The 23,690-nt window shown below is 44.7% G+C and overlaps 1 protein-coding gene across 4 annotated transcripts in view; it reads left to right on the plus strand.

Moving 5' to 3' along the window:
* LOC119393991 (dopamine D2-like receptor) overlaps window positions 1–23,690 on the plus strand; it is a 387,243-nt gene that overhangs the window by 195,493 nt on the left and 168,060 nt on the right. The window contains exon 1 of one of the 4 annotated variants that reach the window (XM_037661204.2): window positions 2,382–2,458. The exons of the other annotated variants lie outside the window; for them this stretch is intronic. The gene's annotated coding sequence lies outside the window, so the exon portion shown is untranslated. Of the gene's footprint in view, window positions 1–2,381; window positions 2,459–23,690 lie in introns of those variants that run through there. 4 annotated transcript variants of the gene reach the window in all.

Raw genomic sequence — 23,690 nt, forward strand, 5'->3', positions numbered from 1 at the left:
CTATTTCTTGCTTCCTCTTTCTTTCTCTCTCTTGCTTTCTGTCTTTCTTCAATTTCTTCCTATCTCTTTCTCTTGCTCTCTATACTAATCTTTACTCTCTCCCTTCTCCTTTCCCTCACTTACCTTTCCCGACACTTTGCTATACTATACCATACAAGGCTATGCTGTGCTCCGCTAGCGTGACTGGATAGCCGAGGGGTTAGGACGCTCGCCTTCGGATTGTGGACTCGCGGGTTCGAATCCCGCATCGTCAAGAAATTTTGTTTTCCAAGAGTTTTTCTCTTTCTTACTGTCTCTCTCTCTCTCTGTTTCTTTCTCTGTCTATCTTTCTCTCTGTACTCATTCTCTCACCCATTGGCGTTATTCCATCCCGCGCCGAAGAAACCGGCGCAGGTGTTTTGGGAGCGAAGCAGAACATGAAGAAGAGAACTGACAGGAAGAAGAGGACGAAGAGAGCGCGTGCTGATTCACGATTATGATAGTTTTTGTTCGCACTACCCGGCGGAACGAAAAGCTTAAAGAGCTCCGCTCTTAAAATGTCTTTTAATAGCGGAACTCTTTAAGCTGTTGAACTATAATCATCGTGAACCAGTACGCGCTATCTTCGTCCTCTTCTTCCTGTCAGTTCTCTTCTTCATCTTCTGCTTCGTTCCCAAAACACGTGCGCCTATTTTTCCGGCGGGGGGTTGGAATGACGCCGAGAGGGATAGGAATAACGCCGATGGGGAAGGACAAGATCGGTCTCGGAATCTGGTATTATTAGCTTTCGTAAGAACAAACATCTGGGCGACTTGATACGGCTAGACGATGAAAAATTAAACAGCCTGACTTCAAGGCAGACACATTTGAAGAAAAACAAGCAAACAGTGCTTGTGTTTATTTTTCTGCACTTGCGTCATGCACTAAGGCTGCGGTGTTCAGTTTTTCTTCATAGTCTCTACCCTGCTACTCCACAACAGTGTAATGTGTCTGTTAGGCAGTGGCAAAGGCTCTCGAAACAACTTCAAATGGCTACGTTTAGTTTACCGTAGGACATGTAACTGATATGTATTGTATTATTACGCTTCAGATAGAGTACGGCTCCTACATCCGAAACACTTCGTGCGTTTGGTTTGTGAAAACAGATAATAGGCGACTGGCTAATGACGAAGTGTGTTCTTATGAAAGCAAAGCCTCCTTGAATCCATGACCTAAATCCCCAATGGCATTCGTGTGCGAGAAAGAATGTCTCACAGCCGTCGACTTCGGAAGATAAAAATACAGGCGTAACAATGAGGGAGGCAGGAAAGTGACATATATAGAAGGATAGATAAGTAAGAAAGGACGCGTCGTTGTCGTGCTGTTAAACGATCCGGCGCTGTGGCATGCCAGAACACGCAAGCAAACCTTACTGCGACGTCGCGCGTAAAGAAAACCGCAGAAACGCGGACATGACATCTCTCTCGGAAAAGGTTTGAGCAGGAGGACCTGGTGATGACGTTGCAAGAGGAACACATTACCCTGAAAGCTATGCCTGTCACTCACACCAGCTCGCTGACGATAAAGTAAATAAAATACAAACTCACCCTGCCTTTCATCCTGCGTTCCAGGTGTCATTTCTTTCTTTCTCGCTTGTATCGAAAGCCTTGGACACAACAATACCATTGCTCCTGCTTGCAGCAGATTGTTCACGTCAGCCTTTTTCGCTAATGGGCATTGCACTTCATCCAAAATAACGGAGCAGCGTACGATGGTCGGGCATTACTCCTTCTAAAAGTTTCCTCCGGCGGCCATCAGGCTGAACGTCTGTAACAGCTTGCTCACTCGCTGCCACTGACCAAGCACTTCGTTACTGTATTCTTCAAAGCTTTGAACCATACACATCTGGTCACGCGACGGGCGGATATGACTCATCATCACAACTATCGAGGCCTCCTTTCAAACGTCGGACAGTCTTTCTTTTTAAGTCCTTATTCCCGCTAAGACTCTTCGACCCCCGAGTGGCTTTCTTCGTATACCTTCGAATGCACTTCGTGCGTTTGCAGTAAGGCGCCGCACGAAACAATGCACTTCTTGAGTTCGTTGCTGCACGAACCTTGTACTTGACATCTCCGTACATGCAGCATTGTTTCACTGAACTCTTTCGGGTCGTTTACTCTCCCACGAACGCGCTCAGGACAACCCGTCTTCGTTGTGGTCTTAGGGTAGTGCGCAATATACCGTTTCAGAGCCCTTAGGAACAATGTGATGGACGCAGCGAACCATTCGAGAACGTAGCAACGGAGACAAACCCAGTCATTTACCTCACTGTTAAGGGTGACTATCTTCGAACGGTGTGACTGGAAGACTTTGATAGTAAGGTGACAGCCTAGGTACTAATTTGTAGCGGCAGGTATTAAAGCCACCTCAGGCTTCCCTTGTTCATCACTTGGCACGGCCGTCGACAGGCTCCATCGACGCCTCTGCATTACCCTCTATGGTGGGTATCTTAATCTATGCTGCATCTTCGCTCACCTCGTATACTGCACTCATCGCTTTACTTCTCCTCGCCCTCACAGCGTGCATTGAGTAGACGTCGACAAACGGCGCTAGTCAAGTGGCATTACATCTGAGAGCACTGAATCGTTTAAGTATTACCAAGCGTATACGAAGCACAAACTTGAAGTACCTTGGGATTCCTTTCCCCAAATACTTTCTATCGCGCCATTTGAAATGTTAGTGCACTTCTACTGTACATAATATGTTTCTTAATATGCTTGCCAGTTGCTATTCTTTCATTACTCCTAAGTGCTTGTGCCTATACCTAGAGTTCTACATGCAAACAGAACCTCCTACAGCAGTGTTTAATGTCGATTTCATTAGGTTCAAACCATGCGCCTGACTCCTGAGTAGAAAATGCACAAAAATCACTGCTCTTAATGACTCAAGCGTCTGTAATATAATATAATATTATGTCTCTTAGTTCTCATTAATACTGTGTCTAACAAAGAAAACGAGCCCTTAAGAACCATCTTCTTTCCTTCATAATATAATTGTTGGGGTTTAACGTCCCATAGCCATTATATGTTTATTAGGGACGCCGTAGTGGAGGGCTCCGGAGATATTAACTACCTGGGGTTCTTTTACGTGCGCCTAAATCTAAGTACACGGACCTCAAGCATTTTCGACTCCATCGAAAATGCGGCCGCCACGGCTGGGATTCAGTTCCGCAACCCTCGGGTCAGCAGTCCAGTACTATATAACCACTAGACCACCGTGGCGAGTGACTCAAGCGTTTGCGTAAAATGCATTGCCGATAACTGTTAGCGCGTCTGCCATTCAGATGAGCACCACCGCTTTTTGCCACAGCCGTACAACCCCAATAGGATAACGTCGTGAAAAATATATATGAGCATTTATTTGTGCAAGCATAATGCAAAACTAAGTCGAGATTTGCAACAAGCGCCCCCAAGCCGTCAAGAACGAAAAGCTTGTAGCACACACAGCGGCCTACTGCACGCAACAAAGAACTCACGCGAAGACGTATACGTCAAGCCTCACCATCAATAATCTTTCACTTCCCAGAATCACAGTCTCGCGTGCAAGAAGCGCAGAGAAACAACAAAGCGCGGTGGCACCTCCCTTTGTATTATGGCTAACCGTATAGTCATGATTCAGGGGCGCTTCAATCATTTCAGTTGACTCTATATATCCTAGTTCTTTTTCTTCGCCCCCACGCGTCGTGGGTATTCGCTTCTTCCTCGGACGCGTATCTCCCCGCGCTCTTCGGAGACACGACGTGGACATAAAATGAGAACAAAAAGAAATACCGCGCCCATAAGTCTGCGTAAACGAGCCGCCGCAAGAGGGCAAAGCTTCGACAAGTCGGAGGAGGCACCTGCCTCTTTCCTGGAAGACGTGCCGATACGTCTTGGGCTTAGGAGGAGCCAAATCCCGCTATAATGCGGTTGATAAACACCTTCTGAGCTGATATCTGCCGCCGCCACTCCTGCTGGCCGCGAGCTCATGTCGGCCAGGCTGAGATTCGTGGGGAGCCACACGTTTCGTATCGCCAGCTCTCCTCGAGGACCTTATTTCTTTATACACTTACCTCTTTCCTTATTTGCTGCTACAATCTTTTTTTTTTCTTTTCATTCCATCCCTTTCTTTCCTTCCTTGTTTTAATCTCTCATTTCGTTTCTTTCATTCACTCTTCCCTCGTCTTTATTTCAGTCGCTCTTTTTGTGTGTGTTTTTATTCTTCTTCTTCCGTTCCCTTTCTCCCTTATTTCTCTCGCTCTCGCTGTCTCTCTCTCCTACAGGCAGTAGCGAAGCCACGCCATTGCGCTATAAGTAGTGAGTGATGCTTTTTGATTCAGGGAACCGCGATACAAGAAGCATGACCGAAATACCACACACATTTGCGCCCGAGACAAACGGGAAACGTTACTTCTGTGATGGAATGCCGGCTCCCGTATTGAACGCATCGCTAGCTCGAGTGATTCCGTTTTTAGTGTCGCATCAGACAATTAGTTCTTGGGGCGTTTTGGAGAGAGTTCAAGTGCCGCGCCGTTTCAAGTTGCGTAGAATGTTGTGACATGAGATTTTTGCACAAAACGCGCACTCGACATTTGGGTGGTCGAGTATAACGCAAACATTGATTGAACAAAAGAAGTGAAATTTAAGAGCAAGTTTCTTTGTTAGACACAACGTTAATGACAACCAATAGAAGATCAAGACGAGGAATGTGTAGGGGACGTTGTTTGTAGTGATTACGATAAAATATGATATAAATATAAACATTTATATCATCATTACTACGAATAACGTCCCGTACACTTTCCTTGACTCGATTGTCTGTTGCTCGTCATTAATGTTGTGGCAAACATAGAGTCTCACTCTGCCGGTATGTCACTCTGTCTCATACAAAGCGTTATAGTAAGTGAGTGAGTGAATAGCAATAATAATAATAATAATATCTGGGGTTTTACGCCCCAAAACCACGTTATGATTATGAAGGACGCCGTAGTGGAGGGCTCCGGAAATTTCGACCATCTGGTGTTCACTCTAAATCGCACCTAAATCCATGTAAGCGGGCCTCTACCATTTCGCCTCCACCAAAAGGCGACCGTCGCGGCCGGGATCGAACCCGCGACCTTCGGGGCAGCAGTCGAGCACCGTAACCGCTATACCACCGCGGCGGACGAGTGAGTGAGTGAGTGAGTGAGTGAGTGAGTGAGTGAGTGAGTGAGTGAGTGAGTGAGTGAGTGAGTGAGTGAGTGAGTGAGTGAGTGAGTGAGTGAGTGAGTGAGTGAGTGAGTGAGTGTGACCGACCGACCTCGCGGTGCTTGGGGTGTGTGTGTGTGTGTGTGTGTGTGTGTGTGTGTGTGTGTGTGTGTGTGTGTGTGTGTGTGTGTGTGTGTGTGTGTGTGCGTGTGCGTGCGTGCGTGCGTGCGTGTGTGCGTGCGTGTGTGTGTGCGTGCGTGTGTGCGTGTATGCGCGTGCGTGTGTGCTTGTGTGTGTTCGTGCGTGCGTGCGTGTGCGCACGCGTTTCGATAGAGCCCGAATGTAAGAGCACTCGTTTCGTTAAATGGAGAAATACAGACGCCCGCGTCGTCAAGGGTAACCCACGTCGTAAAGGGGGCCTTCAACTTGTGATACCGAGGGATTACTCATGTTTGCACACGCGTGGGTATGTATTCGCTAATGTATGGAGTTCTTTCAAGAAGCCTGTACTCGTAAAAAACCCTGACATACGGTACGTATGTTATACGTCCTTACGGGTATTTTAAATGCTATATTTTAAAGACGGGTATTTTAAATGCTGCTTCGCAGCATTTAAAATACCCGTCTAGAATTGCAACCGCTCTCTTGACCTATGATTGAACACAGTGGAAGCGTTAGATCAAAGCTTGACCTCGCTAAGAGGTTGAGTAATGAACGCCGTTGAGGCAGATTTCACGAAGGCCCACTGTACATACATTGAAAGTGTGTTTTCACGTGGTTCCTATGCGAAGTACTTCAGTGCACGCGTCCACACGCTAACAAGCGTGTATGCAGTCCTCCGAATGCGGTTCGTTGGTCAATTCAGGCTGATAAGTAGACAGCATTCCAAGATGAGTATGGGACAGCTCTTGAGTATAGAAAAAGTTTCTGACGCCGACTATGGACCGACTGACCACGAATGTCTGTCTCAAAACTACGCAGCTTTGAGAGGACAGGGCGTATATATATATATATATATATATATATATATATATATATATATATATATATATATATATATATATATATATATATATATATATATATATATATATATATATATATATATATATATATATATATATATATATATATATATATATATATATATATATATATATATATATATATATACAAGTGTATCTACTGTAGGAACGGCTATAGTGTGCGACGTCAAAGCCTCGCCGACGTGTGCAAGGTCCCTTTGTGAGCCGCGGTCTATAGCGCCGTGAGATGGGGGACGGCGCACGACACAAGACCGGGAAAAGGGTGCTCCTCAAAGGCGAGCGCAGTTGGAGCATTATTGATCCTGATTAAAGGCGCGCCACACTTTTAAGCCACTTCTTCTCGAGCTTAGGTGGCACGGCGTCTTTTCCAGCAGCCGTCGCAGACTGCGGGAGCGTGTAGTATTAAGATCTTTTGTGGCCATCTATAGAGAAGGAAGATGCAGGTGAAGACGGAGTGCAGGAGGGGGTTTAGGGGGGGGGGGGAGGGCATATGCTGGTGAAAGAAAATTGCAATAAGCTAAGAGCTCGCGCGTGCGATCTTGCCTATTGACTTCGTTAGGTTTTTTTTTTTTTTTGAATGAGAAGCCGCTGTCATTATAACCATGCATTTTTCGCCGACAAGGCCGCGAGGAAGCGAAATTATGGAGCATAAATTTCTCCATCAATCAGCAGGGGCTTTGAGATTCCCGCGCATAAGAGATAAAACGTGAACGTCGGTGGCACCCGGAAATTGTTTAGTAACGAGTGGTCTTCCGGGGCTCTGCCGCGAACTCCGAAATATTGGCAGGGATGTACGAATAGAATAAAAAGAACCGTAGTAAAAGATATTAGGAAAGCAGTGGTGTTTCTCATATAAAGAACGGTGACAGCGGGGGATATAAGGTGGTGTTCCGAACAGGGCTTGTCTTTTCCCTCCCATCACGCTGCCTCTGCCATGGCGACGTTTCTTTTTCTTTCTTTCTTTCTTTCTTTCTTTCTTTCTTTCTTTCTTTCTTTCTTTCTTTCTTTCTTTCTTTCTTTCTTCAAATCTTCTAAGCCTAGGCATATATCCCAGCTTCATTCCCGCAGGAGGCTTTGATGCGCGATGTCGACAATCTTTCGTAGTTTCCTCGACGCCGATTTTTGTCGCAACATCATCTTTTTGTGCGTTTACTAAACCATTAGCCAACGGAAGAACACTACAAAAACGTTCATCGGTCCGTTAAAACAAACGCCCGCTGTGCAAAGAAAATGGCATCTAGTGGTTTTTACAGGATTTCAAATATGGACGTGCACGCCATTTTTAAAGCGCATAGAGCACCGCAGTTTTCGTGTAAGCGGCGTCTTGAAGGAATGATTCGGGAATGCGCACGCCAGTGAATGGAACTTGTAGTGGCTCCAACTATCATTGAACCGATCTTCCCGACCCTTCGCGTGCAAAGTGACTTGTTTCGAAACGGCAGGCTCTCAGAGTGCGCGCTCGCTTATTCCTCACCGACGCATCAAAGGACCTACGCGTGGCGTGTCCCCAAGACCGGGAAACGCGAGTGCACGGCGGGTAAGACTAAGTGGCTGACTCGAACATGAAATGTCTTCGAATGTTTGTGAGCGTGCGGTCTATTTCCGCAAACATTGCTTCAGCAGTCGTTCGCGGTGAGACGAAAAAATAAAGACTGATAAAACGACACACAGTACTGCGGCGCCATTTCGCAGTAAACTGCATGTATAATACCACCTCTCCTTACCTTGCTTCCAGGTGCCTGGAATTTCCTTTTTGCCATTTGCATAAATATCATTTGTCAAGTTTCGCGATGAGATTCTGACAAGTGAGCGGTGCACTTAAGTTCGCTGACACGTGCCTGATCCCGAAAAGTGTAGAACGCGCAGCTTTAAATTCGTACGTTTCTTCTTGTGTTAACGAGGCTTCATTGCTTTTTTGTTTGTTTGTTTTTTTCCCGGTTTCACTTTTCTGTCATAAGGCCAACGTTCGGCGACCTCTTAAAGTTTCTGATGCCATCTTTACATAAGTCCTTGATACCGCCATTGCGTTCCTTCCTTCCTCCTCCTCTTTCTCCTTCTTCTTCTGATCGGTGCATATGCTTTCACTGGGTTCTTCTCATCTCGCCGTGGTTATGCTATCCACTGGAGCCACCTGCGGTGTCTCCGCTCCAAGTAGCGACACTCTGTCCGAATGAAATTGCGCAATTGGTGACTAAAGCAGAACCCGTCCGCACAGCGAATACAGTCATATACGATGCCCACAACCTTTTCATAGAGCACTTTGGATAAGTTTCTTCCTCATTCAAAATTTGTATTCGCTCCCAAATCGCTTCTTCGAAACGAATCGTAATTCCAACTCGTTGTGACATCAAATCGAGCCAAGAGATTTGGTGGTGTGGCCGTCTCCAGCGTGTTGTATTTTAAAGGGGTACTGACACAAAAATTTTGGCCTCGCGTGTTTTGCTGCAATGTGTTGCTGGAGGCCTGTTACTCATAACACGGCACATTGTTTGCTGCAGCGTGCTCCAGATAATTAATTACAGGCTCCTCATTACCGACCAGTCAGTTTCGGCTTCAAAAACGACAAGCCTTCTGGAGCAACTATCACCACCTAGCGGGTGCAGCGCTCGATTACGTCAGCACACAGAACTTTGACGCACTTCCGCGGCGTTCGCGAGCAGCCGCCGAGAAGTAGGCTGGTGGAGCGAACGCGGCAAAAAACATGGCGGCTATGACGTCATCATAACTTGTTGCAGCGGGGTCACGTGAGGGAAGTAGGGTGGGGAGATTCACCGAGGGTGATCTTTGAGGGTGTCAATAGCGCGAGGCTTTCGATCGCTCACGCGAACTTCAAAATCCATTTAATATACCTTTCAAGCTATATTCGCTGTTGATATTTTGCAAATGATATACGCATGCTCACGGGAATCGATCCCGCAGGCTATCTCGGCCGCGAAATTTTGTGTCAGTACCCATTTAAATGAGGACTGCTCGTCTGGTTATACAGGGGCAACGGCTGCAACAGGTGCCTTTATTATTGCGGGCGTTTCAGGTAGTAAGAATAAATCTAGGGACAACGTGCGAAGTCATGAGTAATAAGTGCGTTCCTCTGCCAAGTTGCTGAAGAGCGGAGTTTTAGCTTCGGTAGCTTCCCAATTAAATTCTGTGGTATGTGGAACGTGACTTCTGCGTAAGCACTTTTGAAGCCTACAACCTTATTCATTGCGCTTGTGTGCCGTATGAAGTAATAGTTACTGCAGCCGACATGCTCTGGCTACTGTGGACTGCTAATCGCGTTAATAATTCTCAATTATTGAAGCTCACAGACGCGAAAGATAGTAAAGTTCAAATAAAGGGCGCACATTTACGCCGCGTTTTTATACTTGCTTGTTTCACCATGCTTACCTGTTCACCTATAGTTTTCCAGCATTCTGTAGCGTATGTTCGATGCAGAGGTCAGCGAATGACCTGTAAACGTGCAGTGACACCGCCGCCACACTGAGTAGCTCGTTTCTATGAACATATTTTCTGGCAATGTATATAACATAACCGGATAGGCATCCCTTCATTTACTTTGTAGATCGAAGGATGACGACGATGTGAGAGCTACTCTTCCTGGGTATGATTATCTACAGATGTTCAGAGCGGCTTAACTTGCTATGCAAGGTAGATATCTTCCTCTGTTTCAACCAGACACCTCATTCCTTCAATGGAGGTATGCGTTACATGCATCGAAACATTAATTATTCTCACCATCGGATAGGCTTTAAAATGCACGTGCACTTTAAGCATAATAATGATGCTAATGTATGTCGTCAACTGACATTCGGGATGTCAAGTTGAAGATGGCGATATTTACGCTACTATGCGATTAGATACAACTTGTTGGACAGGAAAATGTGCGACCCGCATGAAATCGTTATGTTAGATAAGCTACCTGTATATGCAGTTCTTAATACGACCACTGCGACAATTAGTATGAGCGCTATGAACTACTCTGACAATTCGTCCAACGGTTAGAAAGCCAGAGCCGCATTATAAGTGCATCGATGTTCCTTATTAGGACGTCTTCGTAGTGAAGAGAAGTCTCGGGGAGCTAGCGTTACAAGCAAATAGCTGTGATAACGAACGAATGCCACTCAACCAAGTGCAAACATTTTTTATAAGTTTTTTCAAAACGTTTTTCGTGAGTCTTTTTTTTTTCGGCCGAACATATTGCAGAAGAAATGTTACAAGCGACTACCGGCAACGCCGAGCATCGTGCGATGGTTTAACTGCGAATACGCAAACAGCTGCTTGTACGCATACGAGTCAGCCTGCCTTTTTTTAAGCTCAGCCCGTTCTCACAGGTTCGAAATATTGAAACTTGTGCGTTCGTTACAGTTTCTGCACTACGTGTATCCAAACGTGCAGGTGATCATATTACCAATTAAAGCACTGCTTTATTGAACTATACCGATGGGCGAACGTAACAAGAAGAAATGAAAAAAACATTTACGTCCTATAAGCCACTTACATTCTAAAAAGACAGGGCGTGCAAACACGGACACAAGAAAGAAGTCAGGACACCAGAAGTGGTGTCTTGACTTCTTTCTTGTGCCCGTGTTTGCACGCCCTGTCTTTTTAGAATGAATGCTTACCAACTAGATCAGCTCTCCGTTATTCTAAGCGACTTACAGTTTCGCCACTGATGTGCTGCCAACTAGTACACCTATCCATACTAGTTCAAAGCACTGCCTTCTCAATCTTGCGGCTTAGAAAACCTATCTGAAGTGTGCTTGGTTCCGTGTCCTTGTCGTTTCAGAAGAAAACGGCTTATAGCGAAGTACAACCGCGCGTCCTGCCTCTGTGCCAACCGTTCGCTTTGAAACACGCTTTCTCAGAATAGATGTGTCTGTCTGCGTTCGCTGCATACAATTGCTCAGGCCGCAGCCACTTCCCTGTTTTACTTTCTTTTTGTCCCTATAGCTGTCGCACAGTTCATCTAGTTTTTGCTCGTTTAGATTCGGCTACTACACAAGGCAGGAAGGAACATACGTGCTATATATTTCTTACGAGACACTCGGAACAAGTCAGTGGCTGTAAAAATAAGAAAACCAACTCGGTCTAGCAAAGCAGCGGTGCTCGTATACTACGAGTCTACAGTGAGTCTACAGTAGTATCGTATACTACGATACTACAGTGAAAAATTACTGACAAAAAAAAAGGAGAGAGAGAGAGAGAAAAATAAAATGGAGCAAGGTAGCGGGTAAGGGGATGGGCTCGCAAGTAGGGAGGCGGCTCCACCTAAAATTGGAGAGACGCGATTTTTCTTTGGTCATAAAAGTGAAACACGGGCGAGCTTTCGCGGAATTTTCCAGATTTGCGTTTTTGGGTGAAGGCAAGCAACTTCGTCCATGCTGAAGCGACTACCGTGCATATATGACCGTTGGGTGACACGTTGTCCCGGCGTTAGGGCGCAAGATTTATCACTTTAGTTGCCGTTTCCTTCTTTTCCTTTCTTTTTGCGTGTCCTCTTAGCCTAGGTCTTTGCTCTTTCTCGGCGACTTCCAGTGGGCGCATGTGGGGTCAGATTTTGTGAACTTCCATCGCGAGGCATGTTGCTGGCGTATTTTTCAATGTCAAGAAGAGCTCTTACTTTTCCTCCATGTCAGCCCTTAACGTGCGTCTCGACCAATACAGCTGAAAGAAAACAAACCAAAACAAGCAAACCAATGAAAAGCGCGCATACCGAAAAAAATATGTCGACGTTCGAGAGAGAGATAATTTATTTGAAGGCAGAGAGGTCGGCCTGAGCTAGTGCACTCAAAGAAATTTCCGTATTTAGGAACCAAGAAAGCGGATACAGTATCCAGGAAAAACAATGACTCCAATCCTTCGCAAATATGATGGACATAGCACACTTAAAACAATAATTTTTCGCTGAATTCTGCAAAACACAAGCGTCTCCTCCTTCACGACGAAAATCAGCAGCAAGTAGTGACTTACAATACGGAATGACTCGAATACTTCGCGAATATCATGGACACGGCACACGTAAAACAATATTTTTTCGCTGAATAGTGCAAAACACAAGCGTCTCCTCCTTCATGACAAAAATCGGCCGCAAGTATCTCTTATAATACGGATGACTTCCAGGAATTCATACCAACATGGTCGTCGCATACCATCGCTGCGACTACGCGTTTGCACCTCTGTTATTGCACGAAACTGTATTTGATCCCAAACGGCAGTTCAGGAGGCCATCGCGGAAAGAGAAATCCATTCGACATATCAACCGAGGGGGCGCACTGCGATCGTCACTCGTTGACTCATTCGTCCACGGCCGCTACCCCCTTAACGGTTAACCCTAACGCCGTACGCACGAAGCGGGACGGCGGGACCATGCTGGAGCTGCTTTTTTCATACGCTCTACGTCTTCGAGGTGAGTGATTGACTTCCCATCTTTTCGCCTTTGTGGTTGTAGATCGTGCCGCTAAAAATCGATCTGTTGTCATATGCTCACGCTCAGCAATATCTGAGACGAGGCCGCCTCGAGTAAAGGCGGGGAAATGTGCGGGTTACGCCAACGTTTTCGTTAAACTTTGATCCCCGCACTACGCAGATATAATTAGTATGATTCTTACCCTTGCGGATTGTACCGTGCATGTTTTTTGAGGCGGAGTTCAAAGTGAGCGCACAAACTGCAGCATTTACGGAAATCGCGGAATGATCGTGTAGGTCGTGTTTACAACTCGAGCTTGTGGTTTTCGTTTCGCGCTGATAACTTCGCCGCAGTTGTCGCATTACGCTTTATTCTGCGCCTGCACAAGGAATTAAGGACAAGAATATTGCGATTGCCAGCACTGTTCAGGCTTGTCAGTGCCGGAGCGCAGCCGCTCCATGTGTGTGTCTCTCTTAGTGCTGGCGCCGTTAGGTGAGCCTCTGTTTACACTGCCAATATGCCGCTGCTCCGAAAGACGAGACGATCTACCGTGAAATCGTGGCGCGCTGCAGCCTTCACGCGTGTGATCACCGTCGGGCGAAAGTGCATCTCCTCCGCGGTGTCTGATAAAAGGCACGAGAAGCCCGAGAAGGGAACTGTAAACTCAAGGGAACTCAAGCAGCATGTAATTTTTTGCGGAAAGCTATTTAGAAGCCACGGCTCGTGAAACGCGTTGTCAGAAAATCTGCGTTTCCTTAATTAGGTTAGGACAAAATTTCCCCTGTACAACGATGGTAGGATATTTACTTAAAGGGGTCATGAAGCACCCCTTGGGCTGATTGAAAAAACACATCCTGCGGAAAGCTGACACGGCTATGAACTGCTCTGCCAAATATTACAGTCGTGCGCGCCGCGTAATGGCCACAAGAGGAGCGCGAAGTTGCCGTTTCCCCAGGAACCCTCTTTTCAAACAGAGGCCGGTTCTCACTCTCGTCGGTGGGCGGGGCGTCTGTCCGCTGTACGTCGCAAGAGACATAGCATGCTTATTGGCCGATAGCCGACGTAAATCGAGAGCGGCGTTCGGATCAGATGCGCTTCTTGCCGCGGGGTGCCGCCACTTGCCGGCGCCGCACTCCTCAGTACATGGTAGCCACACTCGCGCAAGCGAATCACAGCGGTTGAGCGATCGCGTTTCATGACGCGCGCTGGCGTAACTTCTTTCCCCCATGCCATCCCTCCCTGTCTAGCTTCCAGTGCGCTCGTCGGCACGAGAAAAGAGAGAAAGCGCTGGGAGCGTGCGCCAAACCCCCGTAACTCCGCTGATTCTTGACGGATTCGAGAAATTTTTGCGGCAATCGATTCGGGAGGCAGTACACTCCGATACTGAGGCCATTAGATCATTACTTGGAAAAGTGGTTCATGACCCCTTTAAATTAAGTTTTACAAACTTTGACGCTTTAGTGGTTTTTTTATACTGCCTTTATATGGGCAATATGGTCTATATTGGTGATTTTTTAATACAAAGATAACATTCAGTGATATGTGATAGTTTTATTAACTCATTGTCAGGAAGTTTTACTGTAGGTAAAAAATAATTTGAGATGTATATAGTGTGAAATAATGCGTACAGCTGGCGACAAATTTGCAAAAAAATGTTTTTTTTTGCACATGTTTGGTCGTAAATTTACCATTGAGGTCGCCCTAGTAAAAATATGGTAATAACGCATTTACTAGTAAGCTTCATTGGTTACTGATTGAGAAAGTTTTATAAAATAATGTTGTGCTTTAAGCGAGAAAAATATTTTGAACTTGTGTTCTGCCAGTCTGTGTACTTGCGCGTGTTTATACCTCGTAGCAATCCATCCTAGCGGGCAAGTACAAGCAGCACGGACATGTGGAAGATTTAGACACGATAAGCAGCTTTGTCCGTGCTTATTTCAGTGATCTACTAGTGCATCTTAGCCTGAGCCAACGAGAAAGTCGAACCATACTAGAGTGCATGTGGTCGCCACATGCAGCTCTCCGCTAACGGCCCCATTAGTGTGCTTTTACAGCACCGGGAAGTAATACCGATGTGTGGAACACCCCGTTACCTATGCGCTAAGATTTAGAAGTGGGAAGGACACTACGATTAGGAAAAAGATCTTATAAAGATAAAAAACAGGATAAGATGCAGTCATGAACCAACACATTCATATTCAAGTGACCATGTTTTACCATTGACCATGTGTTGGTTCATAACTGCAACTTATTCACCATGCAACATATCCTTTTTTTTATTTTGATAGATCCTTTTCTTAATCATAGTGTTCTTCCCGCTTCTCAATCCTAGCGTATAGGTAATGTGCTGCTGCGTAAGCACACTGTGCGAGCAGTCAGCGGACAGCTGCACGTGGTTAAACGCACTTTAAGTAGGGCTGGATTTCTTGTTTACTCAGGCTAACACTCAATAGTAAACCATTTAAATAGGCACGTACAAAGCTGCTTATGTTGTCAAAATGTTCCTCGTTCTTTTTCTTGGTTTTCTTTCTCACCGTTGGCGTCCATTTTATCAACGTCATATCCGTGACGGATGTACTTGGTGGACCCCGGCATAAAACACTTTCGTGTTAAAAAAAAAAAAAACAGCCTGCCCACATCTCTTCATAAGACAACCTGGCAGAAAGAAAGCATGTCCAAGAACAATGCTCAAAAACAAGTATCTTGTGTTAATTTATCTCTCCCCTATGTATAGGTACCAGTGCAGTCATCAGCCGAATTTTAAAGAAAGATATAAATATCATCCTTCTACTGACCCCCAAAATCCATATCTCGAAAAATCGGCTAATCGAAATTTTCTCGCTACCAAACGATTTCCTATAGGTGCAATGTATTTATTGCCCTTCATCTCGAAGTATTTCTGTGCCCACTTTCGGTTATCTCAAAATCTCGACTGAGAATGGAACCAAAACTTCGCCATCGAACCGTTTCACAAAATACTAGCGGCAAATGTCATACGTTTCACAAGGTTCGCGCAAGGCTGCCGCGTTTACGACGAAGTGGACACTGTTCCCGAAAGTAAAGTCGAAACCTAGCGGCATAACGACTTTGTCGAGCAACCCTGTGTCACGTCATGTGACGTTATAGACGTGCACATAAGCAGGCCCTGCAAAATAGCTCGGGTCGTACACGTTTTGTTTACCGTCAGAGATGCGATTTCAGCATTTCATTTACGCAAGGCACGTCGCGTGGATTTTTTCGTCGATCGTGCGATGTGGTGAGGATAACGCCACCAAAAGCAAAGCAAGTCACTGATGCTGCAAAGAAAGGTAGCACTAATCAAAGAAGCGGATTCGAGGCTCGAAGTTCCGGACGTCAAAACGGCGCTGATTGTGTGGTTTGCACCGTGCGAGAGGTGCCCCTTCGAGTCACAACATTGACAGAGAAGGCCGATTCTCTGGACTTAGTGGTGGGCTACACTGATCTCGCCTGCAACATCGACTGGTTTGACCATTTAAGTGAAACAACTTAACGTCACGCACGGTGATCGCGGCAGTGTCGACGCAGCTACTCCAGGGGTGACGACATCAGCTGAGACAAGAAATGTGTTTCGTATGATGCGAAAAGTGCAGCGGTGCGGATGATCGCCACATGCGGTGTGTTAAGCAACTCGAGAAAGCTTTGCTAGGTGCAAGTGTTACTGCGAGGCAGTGCCGAAAATACAAAGGCAGCGCCGAAAAACACAGCTGGTTGACAGCTCTGGTATGTCATTATTTCTCTTTAAGTTCTTACAAAGAGTCAGTTAGGCCCTCCTGTTAAGAAACTGGTCGGTAGTGATACGTTTTTAGATACGACTGGACTTCTCAATAGAATTTGCGCAACTTTGCTTATCTCAAAAATCTGCTTAACTCGAAGTTCACTAGGGTTGCATGTTTGGGCTTGTTGGTTTGGCATGACACAGGTTGAAAGCGCAAAAGACGAAGACAGAGAAGAGGCTTGACACACACGAGCACGCAGCGCTCGTGTGTGTCAAGCCTCTTCTCTGTCTTCGTCTTTTGCGCTTTCAACCTGCTTAACTCGAAATTTGTTCTGTTCTTACTACTTCGAGTTAACGAGGTATTACTGTAGAAGTAAAGGGGTTATCTACCAAACCAGTTGTTCAGACTGACAAGCAGCATACAGTGGGGAAAAAAACAAAAAAAAAACAGCAGGAGCATCATCACACAATGATGTCAGAACCTACACTTGACAACGCGACGCCTTAGTCAAACATTGAAGAGTAGGCAAGCCACAAAATTGGTTTCTGAGAAGAAGTTGCGTTCTTTCTGTTCAGTTCTATTTGAAGTTGAAAAGGCGCGACCTACCATCTTCGTTCTCCACTCCCTCTTCGAAAGGATCACAGTTGATACCTAAAAATCCGGATTGAAATGAACCAACTTTTTTTTTAACGCGAAAGTGTTTTATGCCGGGGTCCACCAAGTACTTCCGTCACGGTTATGATGTTGATAAAATGGACGCCAACGGGTGAGAAAGAAAGAAATTAAGAAAAAGATCCGCTGCTGGGAATCGAACCCACGACTTTGCGGCTGCGACGGTAAGCGCCCGACGTTCAACCGACTAAGCCAACTTGGCAGATGGCGGACACTCCACGAACGCGCCTTATACCTTTCACACGTTTCTCTCTCGCACGGTGCTCTCTGTTGGCGGTGTAGGTAGGCGGAGCGGGCGGTGCCGCCGTCTGCGAGAGGTAAAAGAGAGTAATGCGTCACGATCGACATTTACTAGCGCTTACTCCGAGATTGCGCGTGATATCGGAGGACATGGTTAAAGCGTCTCGATACCCGCAAGGGACACTTGCCGCGCTGGCGTCGCCGAGGGAACCTAGACGCAGTTGCGTTCTTTGCCTTTCGCTTCGTGTTAGCCTGCGCCATCTCATCGGATTAGTGCAAATTCCACGTGCACCAACGGGGTTTCTCCGCCGCCGACTGCTTCGATTGCGAGGAGCACCGACTAACAAAACTGCTGCAATACGCGTTGCAAAATGACGCGATTTCGATGGGCGAATGTCGTGCCTTGGTGGAGCGAGACAGAGGCCAGAAGGACGCACGCGCTTGAGGCTCAAGCTACGAACATCTGCCTCCCGTGTTGCTGAAGCACAGTGTGTTAGTGCATGCATGAACACAGGCTTTGGTAACCCATTACTAGTAAGCGCACACCGTGCCGCTTCTCTCCTTAATTGACGAACTTTTGAAGAAGTGCATATCGGGTACCAGTGTTGATTATGAGCTTGTTGATGTCATCTTCACACGCGATTCACAATTCGCTGATTCAAATAAATGTTCACAACTTCAGCTACCACAACGGTTTAATCATGATCATGGGCGTTAGTCGTCGCGATGGAGACATGCCACTAGGTGTCAACATGGGTGCATCGACGTCAAATGGTGCTATAGCTGCCAAACACGAATAGACATTGTACAAGCTCTCATATATCACTACACGATAAGCGCAACTTCTGTGAAGACACGTTTCACTTTCGTGTTATACCGATTCCTATGACGGAGGGATCAGCCATGTTTTTTTTTCAGTTAGAGACGTTTCACTTTTAATCATTTCTGAGTGCACCATGCTTTGCAGTGGAAAACAGCATCTGCATTAGGAATTGAGTTTGCTTGCAAAGGGTTCTGTTGCAGTTCAGTATCAGAATTGCTAAGCACCGTTAAAAGGCCGACACTGTTTTGGTCTTTAGAACTGTGGTGTATCTCTTTAGAGCTGTTATTTACCTCTAAACTGATAAACCAACCAACCAAACTGCCTTTAGAAGCAGTTTGGTTGGTTTATGAGCGCAAAATATTTTGGGTGCCGAATGGTAAAGTTGCTTTCATCATTGCAGAAACAGCAGTCCTGCCTCTCTTCAATATCTGAAGAGCACATTATGCTATCAAGAAAATGCTCACTGCTGAAACAGCACCACACGTTAACAGCAAGCGGAAGAGTAAGGTATCTGCAGTTCAAGCAGTGCAAAGGTAACAACTCGACGTGGGTAATCTATTGCTTGCCTGTATTTCCCAACCAAAACATTTGTATGCATTTAGGGCTTTTACGTTGTTATGCAACATTGTTGCACGACTAGTGCAGCCGATAAGCAGCTAACAGCTGCGCCAAATTGTACTGAAAGTGGTCTTTCCTGCTTTTCCTCTACCAAACAGCATTTTAGACAAAAAATGCTCCAAGCTTACACCATAGAGGCACAAAAGCTAGCCAACTCGTAAAATTTAATTGAAGACCTAAAGCATGCCATCATTGTCTTGGTAATAAACTTGAGGGGTCATAGTCGTGAACATGGCCGGTGCAATCCATAGCACCTGCAGGTTTAATTATGTTGCGTTTCTCTCTGGCTGGAGTTTTAGTGTTCTGATGCTGCGCAGCTATTTTTCTCGTGCTACTGTGATGGCGAGCCTGATAAAGAGGCTTTTCAGGTGAAAAAGCAGCTTCAGTGAATGTTTCGTTGCGAATTGTTTAGCATAGTAGATGACAGTGCAGCATCATTGTACCCAACCCCTGGCTTCAAGAAAAAAAAGAAGGAAGCCTAACCACTGCTGCCTATGGTTGCAATTTAAGGAGCTTTCATACAACACAATGCATAGTTGTCAAGAATAAACTTTGCGCATTACAGGTGAAGAAACGTACTATATGCCCTCATTGTAACTATGGCTCAGTTGTGCACATACTGAGGCATGGTCTGTATTCATAGTTACTCTTAAATCTTTTTTGTTTTTATGTTTGCTTGCTTGCTGCATGCCCGATGTGTAAGCATGCTGCAAGTACAAATTCTAAAAATGGCTTTAGACCATGATATACCCATGGAGAAGAGCAAGCTATTAAAATTGAATGAAATTAGCCTGGTCATTTAATTCGAAAGCAATGTTGATACAAATATAGCCTGACCTGCCACATATGGTATGTTGACTATTTTAATTCATGTTGAAACTGTATGGTAAGTCTGCATCTCACACTGCTTCTGAAGTGGTTTTGTTGTGGCAGATCAGCTTTTTTAATACATCAGTATGTGTACTGAAAGGTGTGTGCCTGTTTCACCACTGCAACAGCTCTAAGATGATGATGTGTTTCAAAACGCCCGGTATTCTGAAGTGAAACCACTTGAGAATATCTTGCCTTCCAACTTTCTTACACATAATTCCATCATCAAAGCACACTCCATGTGGTGCTTGCTACCTTGAATAAGTGTGCATCTATTAGCTACAATTTACTTGTGTCTAACATGCATTTGTAGTTTTCCATGTGTCTAGTTACCCTTTGTTCAACAAAAAGATAGAATAAAGCAGAAAAGTGGCAGGTTAACTAGCAGAACTAGTCATAGCACAAGTGTGGTTGGAAAGAGGATATGGTAACCATAACAGGGGAAGCCTGTGTGGATATGTGGTTACATATAGCAATACAAAATGTATTCTGTTCTACTTGAAAAGGAAAAAGTTAATATTGTTGCTTTAAAATGTAAAACAATAAAAGAAAATCAGATGGCTATAGTTGCTTCTTCGTGCATTCAGTGTGAGGATGACATGCTTTTCATAGCAGAGGCAGCTCTGCTCCCACTTTTGAAGGAAAGTGGGTACCTTTGATCATTTAATGAGTACTACCACACAGGCTGCTGTACCACGGGGCTCTGGCAGCAGTTATCCGTAGTGTGATGTCTGAAAGTGTGCACCAACTTCGAGTTTCCACTAACTCTCCCAAGTAACTATTTTGTTACAGTGGCAAGATGAAACGTTTGTTTGATTAACACCATTTCTAGACAAAGGAAATCAAGTTTTGTAGCCATTGTTTGAGCTTATGGTGCTGTTGTTTTGCGACAGGTGTTCCTTCTAGATCGGATGGAGCTTGGAAGTATTTCAAGACGTTGCAGCTCAGGTGCCCATGGGCCAAAGGGCCTTCATTGTTGCAAAAGATGTGTCGCCGGCAGACGCTGCTGTGCAAGGTATGCCAAAATTGCTTTTAACATGCAGTTCTTGACATAAAAAAGGTACATTGCAAAAAAAGCAGGAAGGAAATGCATATGCCCACACAAGAGCTGTGTGGGCTCTGTATTTGTGGTCACGCGTCTTGTTGTTTTTTTTTTTTTGTTACCTCACCAAGCAAAAAAGGCAGTCATTATTGCAGTGCTCTTTTTATGGCATCGGGCTAATTGTGGGCTATGAGTACTTCCATATTACGGTTCGGGATCTCATGCGACAATTTTTTACCAGAGTTGGTTATGATAATAATGGACCTTCTCCATCTTGCTTATGTGGCCATACTACAGTTCAGTAACACATGCAGTGCGTCAGGCTTTATCATTAAAGTGTTGTGTATTCACTGAACTGCATGCAGCTTAACAGCTGAAGAAATTTAGTTGTAGTCTGGAATCATACCCCTCACACCAGCCGGCTCAGTGGCCTATTGGTTTTGTCGCTTGTCTGCTGACCTGAAAGACGTGGGTTCTATTCCGCTGTGATGGTCGCAATTTGACGAAGGTTAAATGCTAGAGGTTCATGTACTGTGTGATGTCAGTGCACATTAAAGGACCCCAGCTGGTCGAAATGATCTGAACCCTTCCACTACTGCGTCTCTCATAGCTTCAGTCGCTTTGATACATTAAACCCTACAAACCATACCCATCCCACTGCATTTGTGGATGAACTGGTTCTACCATCTGGGCTGTCGTGCTATCTAGGCAGCGGATGTGTGAAGATAAGTGGACGGATGATTTTAAACAATGTCAGTGATTTTAGACAAGGGATCGGCTACAACTAATAAGCTAGTGCACACATTTGCTCCTAATATAATCTAATATAAATTAATCAAACTAATAATCTAGGCAGACACTGTTTGTTGAGGCAGTAAATGAGGCCAGCATGGTAGAGAGGGGCAGCATCAATTGTTCAGGTTCGTGAACTTCAAAATTTTATTTAAAAAAACACATTCTTTTCTCCTGTATAGTCATGCATTCCATTGGTGACCATTGATTGGGCCTTTATCTTCAGGTTGTCTAAGATAGACAAGAGTTATGAAGCATTGAGTCAGTTAAATTAACATGGATTAGTATTAAGTATGGATTGTGGGTCACTTGGGAGTGACAAATAGTGACTGAAGGATAGTTCTTAGGCGATAATCTTAGTTATACATAGAATGCCTGTTTGTGTCATGTTTATTAAGTATATATTTAATAGGTTGCTATACCTGTGCACTGACCTTTGCTATTGTGCTCTGTCAAAAAGCCTGTCTTTGGCGTGGTCTCAATATCCTAATGTGACATAATGCCTACTATTACAAAAAGCTGTTGAGAGCTTGCAAGCAGCCACCTTGTCTTGTAGGGGTGTCGAATATTCAAAAATTTCGAATAACAAATCGAATAATCTTCATGCGAATCGAATAGTGTGTATTGAAAATACCAAATATTTTTCGAATAGTTTTCAAATAATCAGCATGGGCGGGAAAACCCCGCAGTAACTATGCATTGCAACTGCCAGGGGTCTTTTACTTATTTTTACAATTGAATTACCAAGGTACATGCAGCTTCAGCTTTTAACGGTCTATCGACACTGTATTGATCATCGGATAAAGGCGCTTTTGCTAAAAACTGCAGTGTCACAGAAGTAATGTGTCGCCAACCCACTATCATCACCATGAGATCGGTCATGAGACTGTGGGGATGACGGCTGCATTCGGATTCAGAAGTGCAATTTTTGTACGTGTTTACATGACTGACAACAGACACAATGTTATGTTGATGTAAACTGCTCTTGCAGATGCAGTATTCAACCATGATTTAGCTGCCTTTGGTGCCAAGGCCCATGAAGTGAATACCAGTTTGTGTTTCACTAAATGGTTAGCTGCAGGTGATGTTCAGTTCATTATTGCTTAATTCTTATGCCACACTTCAGTTTTAATAAAAGGCTGATGACAAAGTGGCACCTTGAATAATGTAGTGACTGCTGTATTTCATTGTATAGTTACAAAATCTCCTGAATGCTCTAGTTGCTGATGCATACGCGCTTACCTCAGTTTACATAATTGTAGTAGTTTTCGTCGGTTAAAAGTAATTGAATATTTCTTGAAAATAAAATGTTACGAAATTTCAGAGCTGTTTTGAAAATGGTTGCTTACTATTCGAATAGTATTCGATTCGATTGATTCGGTTCTAAAATTGACTATTCGCACATTCCTGTTGTCTTGTGTACTGCAAATTTGGCAAATTTTTACATGACAGTTTATTTCAGCAGAAGCTTTTGCTTTCACACAACAGCTGCTTTTCTTGCACACTTTCAAGCCGACATCCAATTGTCATTAATAATTCCTAAATGTAATGTGGTTTACATGAGGTTGCAATAGCGATCACATTTCGTGACAAAATTGGAAAGCCCTTATTCTCTTCAGGGAGAACTCGTTATGAATCTGACAGGGCGAGTGATCTGCTCACGTTGGCTAGTGAAGTATTTCTAAAGCCCAGATGCCCTTGCTTTCATTATTCTGTTGCATACTTTTAACTTAAGACACTTGTTCTAAACATACTGGATTTTTAAAAGTACTTCTGGTGTTTTCATGGGATATACTTATTATTCACATTGCAGTAGAAGGCACGAAAATAATGTTGAAAAGTGGTGCTCTTTACACATTCGCATGGATTAAATCAAAACACAGTACAGCGAATTCCATGCTCTGTGGGAATAGATTTTATGCGAAGCAGTCAGTGAGAAGCTGCCCATGCTGCATTTTTTTACTCTTTGAGCCAAGCATTACTAGGCTGATTGACGTCTTTGTGTAAACTGAGTAGTTGTAGGCATATCGAGGGCTTACCAGGCATGTTGAGTGCACTGATGTCTAAGGAGTAGCTTATGTTATGATGCAATGTCGGCACTCACGTTAAAAGCACAGTCATCAGGTTGCACGCCACCAGGGTTCAAATCCATCCCAAACTGATATTTATCGTTTCCTTTCATTGGGATTTTTTTTCTCTGAGAAGCCGTTGACACCAGCAACATATTTTCTCTGCCGCGGTCTCCTTAGTGCTATCACGTTAAG

Source organism: Rhipicephalus sanguineus, chromosome 5 (assembly GCF_013339695.2).
Source record: "Rhipicephalus sanguineus isolate Rsan-2018 chromosome 5, BIME_Rsan_1.4, whole genome shotgun sequence".
Classification (NCBI taxonomy): domain Eukaryota; kingdom Metazoa; phylum Arthropoda; class Arachnida; order Ixodida; family Ixodidae; genus Rhipicephalus; species Rhipicephalus sanguineus.